The sequence below is a fragment of the Canis aureus genome, chromosome 30 (genome assembly GCF_053574225.1).
Source record: "Canis aureus isolate CA01 chromosome 30, VMU_Caureus_v.1.0, whole genome shotgun sequence".
NCBI classification, from domain to species: domain Eukaryota; kingdom Metazoa; phylum Chordata; class Mammalia; order Carnivora; family Canidae; genus Canis; species Canis aureus.
The window spans coordinates 43,033,899-43,045,095 of record NC_135640.1 but is presented as its reverse complement, the minus strand read 5'-3'; the positions used below and the strand labels follow the sequence as shown (position 1 = coordinate 43,045,095).

Sequence of the window (11,197 nt, the reverse complement as noted above, 5' to 3'; positions counted from 1 at the left end):
GAATGCCTGTGCTGGTCTGTCGAGGCACCAAGTAGCAACACCCTTCCTCCTGGGGAAGGCCAGCGTCTGGTGCCCTCTGACCTGCGCCTGACTCACCGGTGAGTCATCTAAAGCCCCGACCCCGGGGCAGGCCGCCCAGTGCCCAGGCCCTGCAGGACGGCTGGCCCCTCCTGTCCAGATGGCCATGCAGGACGGGGGGGCAGAGACGTGTCCTGGAGCCTGGCCCCGGAGAACTGCCAGGGGTGCACAGGCTCCCTCTAAGTGCCCCAGAGCCCTTGCTGGGCCAGAGAGACGCAGGAGAGGGGCGAGGGGTGGCAGGGGTGAGGCCTGACAGGGTAGGGTGATGGGGGAGAGGGGAAAGGGTGAGCCCTGAGGGGGCAGGGCTGAGGGGCTGAGATGGGAACAGGGGTGAGGGTGGAAGGGGGCCCGAAAACCAGTCTCTTCACCTGGGCCCATCTGCCCCCCTTTGAAGCCCCCCAGGCTGACAGGGCCCAAGCCCGGAAGGGAGCCTCCCCCTGCCCGTCCCGTGGGGCCCCCAGCAGACCCCATGCTGTTCCCTCCCGGCACGCTCCCCAAGGGAGAGTTGACCCCGAGGGACAGCCCCGCTCCTCACACTGCTGGGCAGCAGGTGGCTGAGATCAGGACACCTGCCCAGAGACGATGTGTGGTGTAGAGGGTCCCAGGGGTGCCCCAGTAGTGACCCCCGGGCAGGAGTGGGTGCTGCGCACCCCTACACCTGCCTCCCCACTTGGTCCTCCTCCCTGACTGGTCCTCCTCCAGCTCTGGTCGTCCTCCACCCCAGGTCCTCCTCCCCACCTGGTCCTCCTTCCCACCTGGTCCTCCTCCCCACCTGGTCCTCCTCCACCCCAGGTCCTCCTCCCCACCTGGTCCTCCTCCATCCCAGGTCCTCCTCCCCACCTGGTCCTCCTTCCCACCTGGTCCTCCTCCCCACCTGGTCCTCCTCCACCCCAGGTCCTCCTCCCCACCTGGTCCTCCTCCATCCCAGGTCCTCCTCCCCACCTGGTCTTCCTCCCCACCTGGTCCTCCTCCCCATCTGGTCCTCCTCCACCTCAGGTCCTCCTCCCCACCTCGTCCTCCTCCACCTCTGGTCCTCCTCCACCCCTAGTCCTCCTCCCCACCTGGTCCTCCTCCACCTCAGGTCCTCCTCCCCACCTGGTCCTCCTCCCCACCTGGCCCTCCTCCACCCCTGGCCCTCCTCCACCCCTAGTCCTACTCCCCACCTGGTCCTCCTCCCCATCTGGTCCTCCTCCACTCCTGGTCCTCCTCCACCCCAGGTCCTCCTCCACCCCTGGTCCTCCTCTCTTCCCGGTCCCCCTCCACGCTTAGCCCCTACCCTTCCGTAGGCCGTAGGCTGGCTCTGTGCTGGGAAGGCTGGTGGGACCCAGGGAGGAGCTCAGGGAGGAGGTGCAGGGCTGCCCCACCATGGTGAAGCTGCCTTGACACCCCGAGCACCTGGAGCACAGCTGTGACCCCCCAGGACGTGCCTCAGGCAGGAGGGGGGTCACCCGGCCTGGGTGCCCGGGGCCACTGCATGCAGGCAGAGCTGCCGAGGCTGGGGAAGCTCCAGGACGTCACGGTGGGTGGGGATCTGGGTGAGACGCAAGACCATGTGCGGGAAGGCAGGTGCCAGGGGAGGACCTGAGGAGGCCCCAACGCCCCGGGCGCCCGAGGGCTGGGTCCCCGAGAGCCCTGGGCAGCCGGGACAGGCCCCCAGGCGGGCCCAGCGGCCACTGTGGGTGATGAGGAGGGCCACCCTGGCCTTGGAAGGAGCCTGGGGTGTGGGGACGTCTCCGGGGTCGGGGGAGGCAGCTGCTGCCACCTCAAACGTGAGGAATGCTCGACTTTACGCAAGGACCCCCTCGGAGCTTTTAACGAGGGAAGAGGCACGGGGCCCCCCAGGGGGCCAACACGGGGCATTACCGAGCCCAGCGGATTCCCGGTCTGGTGCCGGGGGGTGGCTAAGCCTGCAAAACCAGCCCAGTGACAGCACACAGTGGGGTGGCATCCCCTGGAGGGCCGTGGGGACCCCCTGCCCCTGAGGCTCCTGGGACCGGCCCCTCCCGTGGGCGCCTCCGGGGGCACCTGGGCTCCCTGTCTTCTCCTGGCCTCTGCAGCTGGGGGACCTGGGAGGCCCGGGGTAGATGGTCCGGCCGGGGACACAGCCAGCCACCGCGGGTCCCAACACACAAGTGGCATCCAGGCCTAACAGGGTCCCCCTGGGCCCACAGAATCCCTGCCCCTGCAGCAGGGAGAGCGCGTCCCTCGCCCCTTCCATGGTGGTTTCCCACTCCCTCCTCCTCAAAATCAGGTTCTCAGGGTCCAGGCCGCGTCCTCCCACCGAGCGGAGCAAGAGGCCTTTCGTTCCCACCTGCGTGCCGCCCGCCCCGTAGCTGGAGGAACAGTGCTCTGGTGGCGAGTGACTCATGGCACGAACAGCAGAAGGTGGCCCCGCAGGCAGGCCGTGGCCCCTGTGGGCGCCGGGCGGGATCGCAGCCTCCGGCCCCCAGACCTGCCGTCGGCCGAGCACTTGAACAGGAGCCCCGCGGCTCCCGCTCCAGGGCTGGACGTCCAGGGGCGCGCCGGTGCCAACCTTGCACGCGTGTGCCAGCATTTTCCGGAGACTGCAGGCTCGGAGGCGCGTCGGGACCGGAGGGCGCGTCAAGGCACGCGCGCGGCCCCACCCGCTCCGGCGTGGGTGGGGCAGGCGCCCGGTTCCGGCTGCGCCCAGGGTGCGGAGGCCGCTCAGAGCGGCTCTAGGGCTGCCGCGACCCCACCCCAGGCCACGTGGCCGGCTCCACTCGCACCCCGGGGCTGGAAACGGTTTTAGGGTAAATCAGGACGGGGCGCCCCGGCGGCTCAGTCGGTCAAGCACCGACTCTCGGGTTTGCTCAGGTCACGATCTGGGGTCCTGGGACCGAGCCCCACACCGGGCCCTGCGCGCAGCCTGGAGTCCGCGGGACGTTCTCCTCCTCCCTCTGCCCGTCCCACCTGGGTGCTCTTTCTCTCTCTCAAATAAATAAATAAAAATCTTTAAACATAAAAATAAAAATAAAACAAAATCACGAGGACCGGGGCAGGCAGAGAGGTTGCAGAGGCCGGACGCCGGCGCAGGCAGGGAGACCCCCACCGCGGCAGCAGAGCAGGGGGCAGGGGACCCCACAGGGCACGGCCCCCGCTGCACCCTTGCGGGATCACGGCTTCCACTTCCCTGGGAGTTCCCCAGGCTGCAGGCTCCGCAGCCTCCCGTCTGCCACCTGCCTTCTCACTCTGAGCACGGGCTGTGTTGCCATAAAAATCAACTTTTGCCACTTCCCATTCACCCCGCGGCTCCCCGGTGCCCCGGTCGTTCCCGATCACGGTCCAAACCACAGCCGCCCGCCTCCCCTCGTGCGGGTCCCACCCGGGGGCTCCTCTGGGTGCAGGTGCAGGCGAAGGCCAGCAGGGCTCCCCCCAAGCTCCTGCGCCGCGCCCCCGCCTCCCGGGTGCCCCGACGTGTGCACAGCTCCACCCCCCGCTTCCACTGATGCATTTCCCCACCCCTGCGACCCGAAAACCCTTTTATTCACTCTGCTTATGCGTCCTCATGCCTCTTCAGGCAGCTCTTCCTCCTTAGCTCCTTTGTTTTGTCCTGTCTCCACGCTGAGCACGAAGCCCGACCGGAAGCTCCGACCCGCGACCCTGAGATCATGACCTGAGCCGAACCGAGAGTCAGACGCTCCCCCGACGGAGCCCCCCGGGCGCCCCCTTTAATTATTTTTTTAATAGACTTGTTTAGGGAAGTTTAGGTTCGCGGCAAAACCGAGCTGAAAGTACAGAGGTTTCCCGCTTACCCTGCAGGCCCCCCTCTCCACCCTGCGCCCCAGGCCCCCACCACCGCATCCTGCACCCGAGCTGCGTGTGTGACCCCGGGTGAACCCGCACCCACACGTCGTCATCACCCGGGGCCCGCGGGGGACGTGAGGTCGGCGGGGGCCGGGGGACGACGCGCCCAGCACTGCGGCCCCTCACAGTCCTCCTCCCCACCCCCGGGCCCCCAGCCTGCCCCGTCCCCCCGGCTGTGCCTGCCCCCGACCGTCGCGGTGCGCAGCCCTCCCGCCCTGGCTGCCGTCGCCGGGTCACCCACGTCTTCGTCGCCGTCTCCCTGACGGCCTGGGACGCGGAGCAGCCTTCCTGATCTGCCACCTGCGTGTCTCCATGCAGGTCTCTCGTCCGCTCTTAAACGCGTTGTCAGGTCGTGTTGTTGAGTGTTCAGAGATCTTTACGTATTGTAGGCGCTGTCCTCTATCAGCTGTGTCTTTTGCAAATATTTGCTGCCGGCCGGTGCTTGTCCTCTCACCCCCCTGACTCTCGCAGGACAAGGTCCAGCCGGTCAGTTGTTTGTCTCCTGGATTGGACCCGTGGTGCCGGGTCTACAGGGTCATCCTCCCGTCCAGGGTCACCGGGGATTTCTCCTGTGTCGTCTTCTAGAAGTGTCATAGTTTCGCATCCTACGCCGCGTCCGTGACCCCTTGTGAGCCGGTCGAGAGGAGCATAAGGTCCGTGTCCACGTTCCCTCTGCGTGTGGACGTCCAGTTGTCCAGCACCGCCTGCGGAGGGCACGGCCTTCGCCCCGTGGGTGGCCTCGCTCCTTTGTCAAGGATCCGTCGGGGGCGTTCGTGTGGCTGTTTCTGGGCTCTCCCTCCTGTTCCGTCCACCTGCTGGCCTGTCCCCCCCCCCCAGGGCCACATGATCCTGATCGCAGCCGCCCTACAGGGAGTGCTGGGGCCGCGGAGTGTCGTCCTCTGACTTCGCTCTCCCTCAGCATCACATCGGCTTTCTTAGTGATATTTGGGGAACTGCTTTGTTTCCTCTTACTTACTATTTCTAATCGTCAGGTTCCATCAGAAACCTTGGGAATTTGGCTCAGCTCGCCTTTCACGTATGCGTCGGCGTGGGGAGAGTTGGTTCTTCGAGGTTTGGAGTCCCGGGATGTGTTCTCACCCACCTTGCGACGGGAAGGGCAGCCGGGGTTCTGCAGAACTGACTTTGGAGGGGCCCGGGTCCATGTGCTGAGCGGACACCCCACCCCGAGGCGCAGACGGCTCAAGACTGGCAGGGCCGTGAGGGGCGGCCCATGCTCTGCTCCGTCTCCACCTGGGTGCAGGGGGAGCGGGCAGCAGGGCCTCTGATAAGGTCTGGACCCTGAGGCCGGGACCACGAACCCAAGGGGAGCACGGCCGGGTGGGAGTGGGGGCTGGTGCTAGGAGGGGCCGGTGTGAAAGGCCCCCGGTCTCTGGCAACTCCGAGGCGCTGGTGGCCTGTGCAGCCCCAGGGTGGCCCCGTGCGGCTCCAGGGGCCGTGGCTCAGGTCGCAGGAGCCGGTGCTAAGGGGCCGTCCCACCCACCCTCCGCTTGGTAGCTTCACCTCTGTCTCGGCCACGAGCCAGCGATTCCACGGCCGGCCAAGCCGCCCGTAGACATCTATTTATTTTGGCAGAAAGGATTTTTCGGGAATTGAGAAGTGGACACAACTGTTTAGTCTTCTGGATTCCTGCCGGCTCTGGGAAGGGCTGGGGCGCCCAGCCGTGGATCGGTAAGCGGGCCGCTGGGGAGGGAGCCCCGGAGCACGGGCACGCGCACCCCGCGCAGGACTCACTTCCCCTCAGGAGCACTCACCCGGCTCCACTAGCAGGCAGCACCCAGGAAGCCAGCGGCCCGGCCAGCTTCAGCCACCCTGGGCATCCTGACGCGACCGAGCACATGGTCAGCCTGGAGTGACCTCCCCGCTCACCTCCACCTCTTGTGAAAGTGCCCACATGTGTTTGCACGAGAAGGTGTGCGCAGGCGTCTACGTGCACGGGCACATGTGTGTGTGCATCCGTGCAAGTGCCTATGCATGTGCGGGGTTTGCAGGCCCGCACGTGTGCATGTGTGTGCACATGTGTGTGCACGCGTGTTCCTGCACCTGCTCCATTGCCCCGCAGCCCGCTGGGGACAGCCCCCGCAGTCCCTGTCCAGGGCCGGCGTCACCGTGGGCCTCGGCCTTTCTGGAGTCCGGGAGCCCCGCACACCCAGAGGCAGGCAGCCCTGTGGACGGGAGGTGCCTCGGCCGAGTCACTGACCCTCTGGGGACCCGTTTTCTCTCTGCTTGGAGGCCAAGCGGGAACGGGACCCGGTGCTGGCGGGGCAGGGACTCCGACACCGACCCTGAGCTGACAGCAGGACGGGGTCCCAGGCCTGACCCCGGGGCCTGGAGCCCCATCCGCAGAAGTCAGGGGCCGCCTTGGTGGCAGGACCGGGCCCCCGATCCCGGGACCTCCTCCTGCCTAAACCAGCAGCCGCAGCTGCCAGGCCGCTCACGCGTTGTCGCTTTGTTTTACTGTTCTGGTCGGGGCAGAGAGAACTCGAGGTGCAGGAAAACCAGGTTTGCGGGGACCTCGGGGGTCGGGCCTGGTTACCAGCAAATAATTTCCTTGCCAAAGAGTCTGGTGACTTGCCCCCGTCTGGTGAGCCTTGGTTTGCAGGAGTCGGACCGACGCGGGGCCGTCGGGGTCGGAGGCGAGGCCGTGGGCTGCAGCGGCTGCCACGGGAAAGAGCACAGGCATGGCCTCGGCGCTCGGACGCCTCCCTGGGCCCAGAGGCCGCCCCTGCCCCTCCCGGCCTCCTGGACGTGTCTGGCCTCCACTCTTCGCTCTAGTGAGGGATGAGGGCCCGGGGCCCCCAGGACAACCCCCTCGGCTGGAGAGCCTCACTCATCCAACCAGCAAAGATACCGTCTCCTTCAAAGGTCCTTTTTCGGGCCTCCGCAGGCAGAGGACAAGGGCGTCCCCTACGCGCCCTGCTGCTGGCAGGTCGAGGCCCTCGCAGCAGAGGGAAGGGGGTGATCGGGAGGGGAGGGGCTGGGCTGGAGGGGGGTATGCTGGTGTGGGGGGTCACCACGCAAGGTTACAGGGACGGAAGCGCAGCCAGATCCCCGGCCAGGCCCTGCCCACCACCCTCACGGCCAAGTGCTGTCCGCAGGCGACGGCAGGGCCACCAGGTCCTGAGAGCCAGGCCCCTGCGGAGCCGCCCGCGCTGGCCCCGGGGCCCTTGCACGGCACGTCACGCCCCCCCGCCCGACGCGCGTCGGATGCTGGACAGCTCAGTGTTGCAATTCTCCAGCAATGTTTACCGGAGCGTCTTTCCGTTCCCCGGGCGCACTGTAAACACGCCGGGCCTGGCCCTCAGCTGGCTGCGTAATTGTGGTTTCGGAGCAGGGTTCCAAGGACGCGCTCGGGGCCCGTGGTTATCCAGGCCGGCGTCGGGATCCGCGCCGAGGGGAGATTGGCAGGTCCCGGGGCCCCGTCCCCTGCCCGCCCTGGCAGCTGGAGCACATTCCTTCCTGCTGGCCTGATCGCATCTGGGATCCCACCCGTGGAAGCTGGGACCGACTCCACCCCTTGGGGCCCTCGGGGCGGAGCAGGACGGGGGGGGGGTGGGTGGGGGGGGGGGGTCAGGGTGCAGACAGGCGGGGCGACATCAGGCCTCCTGATTTCACTGGGATCGCCGCTCCGCCAGGGCCGGTGGGCCATGTGTGTGTGCGTGTGTGTGCGTGTGCAAATGTCCTTAGGGATTACACACCCCTCACATTCCATGAAGAACACTCCATCCCTGTGTGTACCTGCCATGTGTTCCTGCACATCTGTGCATGGGTGTTACTGTGTTACTGTGTGTGTGTGCGCGTGTGCTCTTGGTCGTATTTGAGCACGTGTGTGTGCTGTTGTGTGTCTATGAGTGTACATGCATGTTCTTGGTGTGTATTTGAGCACACGTGTGCATGCATGTGCCGGTGTGTGCGTGTGCTCTTGGTCATGCTTGAGCACGTGTGTCTATGGGTGTACATGCATGTTCTTAGTATGTGCTTGAGCACACGCGTGTGCATGTGCCACTGTGTCTCTACACGCATGTGTGTGCATGTGTGCCTATGAGCACACGTGTCCTTGGTGCATGGGAGCATGTGTGGTGCCACATATCTGTGTGTACACGCATGTGTTCCTGGCATGTGCCATGGTCGTGTGCGTGTTACCTGGTCCCACCTCTGTTCTCTGATCCTGCCCAGACCAGGTGTGTGCGTCCTGACCCGCAGGATGATGAAGGCGGCCGTGCTGCGGCCCGTGCTCAGGTCAGCAGGGTGTCAGGGCCCCTGTGCCATGGGCCGGGGCTGGGGGGCTGGGGGGCCGGGGGCCCTCGGCCCAGACGCCTCCTCCGGAATGAATGGCAAATGTCAAACGCAGCCCCAAGGGAAATGGTTCCCACACCTAATCATGTCCCGAGAGAGGTCGGGAGGGGGCCGGGGCCACGTGACGGGCGAGAACAAGGCTCCTTTGTGTGCTCGGGCAGCTGTGGCTACCCTGCGCAGCTCAATGGGCCGGCTGTCTGGCCGCCTGGCCGGCCTCGGGGACCAGAGTGCCCTACTTGTCCCCCCAGTGTCTGGAGCCTCCCGTCACCCCAAGCCCTGTCCCTGGACCTGCCAGGAGTGGGGGCCACTGGCTATGGCACATTTCCGGGCCAAGAAATTCATAAATATGGTGATGTCTGGTGTTTGCTCAGAGCTGCTAGAACAATCAGAAGTGGACAATTTTAATTTGCTTTGAGGTGAGGGCCCAAGCCCCAGGGTCTCAGGTGGAAGAGCAGCCTGGGATCCCCGGGGGCCCGACGCCCGTGGAGCTCGGCCTGTGGCCGGTGACCTGCAACCCTCGGAGCCAGGGAGGCCCCCAGCCTCCTTGCCCCACTCCCCTGCTGCCCCCCGAGACCCAACCAGACTCGACCGGGGGGCTGCCCAGGGACCGTGAGCTCCCCCACCTTCAGGGACCTCTGCCTCGGGGCCCAGGTTCTCCCACGCAGCAGGGAGAGACCGTGGACATCGGGGCCTGGGGGGTGGCTGGGGCAGGAAGACAGCCTGCAGGGCGGGGGCCGCAGACGGGCCGGGCGGGGGTGGAGGGGCCTGGAGGGCGGGGGGCGGGCTGGTGCTGAGCGAATCCAAGTGAGCGGAGGCCACGCAGGCAGCAGGGGCCGGGGCAGGCAGGGCTTGCGGGTGGGGCAGGTGCACGGGGACAGACCCGGCCTGGCGGGCAGAAAGCCTGTAAGGATGGAACAGACGGCGGCCCCTCGCTCGAAATGGGCGCCAGGGGTCTGCTGACGTCAGTAAATTCAATTCATAGATTGCGGGGGGGGGGGGGGCTCTTCCTTACAGGGAAATTCCAGCTAATAAATGATGGAAGTAGAAAACCACTATTAGAGGGGCGCCGGGGTGCTCGGGGGCCGAGCGGCCGACTCCTGATCTCGGCTCAGATCCTGAGCTCGGGGTCGTGGGATCGAGCCCCTGGGTCGGGCTCTGTGGTCAGCCGGGAGTCTGCTTGGGATTTTTCTCCCTCTCCCTCTGCACACCCCGCCCCCCCCCCCGTTCAAGCACTTTCTCTCCCTCTCTCTCAAATAAATAAATAAATAATCTTTTTTTTTAAAGGAAAGGAATTGTTGTGGAATAAAAATAATATTTTTCGGGGCAGCCCGGGTGGCTCAGCGGTTCAGCGCCTGCCTTCAGCCCAGGGTGTGATCCTGGGGTCCCGGGATCAAGTCCCACATCGGGCTCCCTGCATGGAGCCTGCTTCTCCCTCTGCCTGGGTCTCTGCCTCTCTCTCTCTGTGTCTCTCATGAATAAATAAAATATTTAAAAATATATATATATATATTTCAAAAGGCGGCCTCTTGCGTGGTTGGTTTGCAGAGAGCACCTCCCCCCACCCCCTGCTGATGTCGGGACGTGCTCACACCTGCCGGTCTTCACAGAGAGTGGAGCCACAGGACCCCCAGGGAGATGGGGGCTGAGACCCCACGTGGGGGGAACAGTGGGGGGAGGGGGAAGGCTGTGCCCCGGCACAGGACGGTGGAGCCAGCAGGCAGCCAGGTGGAGAGGCCACACCCGCCACGCCGCCCTTGTGCCAGGGGTCAGTGTGTCCCAGCCGTGACCTCACCTGCTACCCCCACTGATGAGGCCCCCTGAACACCCCTCGGGCTCCAACATCACACCCCGCAGGTGGTGGCCTTCCTGCCTGACCACAAGGCCCCTGGGACCACGCCCCAAAGGCCAAGCCAGTTACGGTCCAGAGGCCACACATGAGCGGGTCCAGAGTCAGGGCCACCACCCCAAGCCCCCACTGGGCCCAGCAGCTCATGGGCTGCACCAGGGTGGCCTCGGAGGCCCAGGAGGAGCCCTTAACTCACCCGATGACTGGGCTCCAGCTCCCCACTGGTCAGATACCCCCGGGATTCCTTAAAGACCCAGCCCCCTTCCCAGAGCCCTGACCCACGATTTTGGCATGGGGTGGGGGGCAGGAGGCCGTGTGGACTCTCACTGGGAGGTGGAGGCCCATGTGGCTACCCCCTTCCCCCCCTGCACGGAGGCTCCCCCATGTGCCTCTCTGTCCACTGTGATGGGCTCAGGTCCACCTGCCCACCACCCGCATGCGAGCCTGACTGGCCAGTGCCCCACTGTCCCCGTGCCTCCCACCCGGGACCCCAACCCTCAGAGGCTGGTTCCTCCCGGCCGAGCCCCAGCGCAGGGCTCTCCACCACACGTCACCCGCAAGCCGCCCCGGTCCCGCGTCTACACCTCCGGTCACCTCGTGTGCCTGACAGCCCGTCGCACGCAGCCCTGCCCTGGTCCCAGGCAGGCGGTCAGTGCGGGGCCCCCCGTGCCTCCCGGGCCCCCAGGCTGTTCCCTCGTGGATGAGACCCCAGCCTGGAACCACGGCTCCAGGGTGGAGACACAAGCTGATGGTTCACAGACATATTTTACAAAGGATTCCCATCTCCGCCAATTAGTGAATCAATTCCACATGGAGTCAAAAGTGTGACGTTTTTGGGAGATCGTAGTGGTAGTTGTCGCAGGGTGTTGGATTGGACATTTGTGCCGTGGCCCCTGGGACACCATCCGGTGCCGCCAGGCTGCGCCTCTGTGGTCTCCTTGCAGGAGTCTTCCCGGCGGAGGTGAGAACAGGCTGCTGGACCCACCCCCACCCCGTCCCTGTGTCCCTGGATCGGGGGCGAGGGCTCCGTGGCGGGGTCCTTGGACGTGACCCAGGCTATTCATGCCCCGGCCCTCGGGGCGGCCACCACCCAAGAAGAGTCTATGAATTGGTGGGACCGTGCAGGCAGCCTGA

The 11,197-nt window shown here is 65.8% G+C and overlaps 1 long non-coding RNA gene across 1 annotated transcript; it reads right to left on the bottom strand.

Moving 5' to 3' along the window:
- Nucleotides 1–3,564: 3,564 nt before the first annotated feature.
- On the bottom strand, nt 3,565–4,846 carry LOC144302080 (uncharacterized). Its single transcript, XR_013368976.1, has 2 exons — nt 4,145–4,846; nt 3,565–3,712 (listed from the first exon to the last, which is right to left on the bottom strand). It is a non-coding gene; the product is annotated as an uncharacterized LOC144302080 (long non-coding RNA).
- Nucleotides 4,847–11,197: the final 6,351 nt, after the last annotated feature.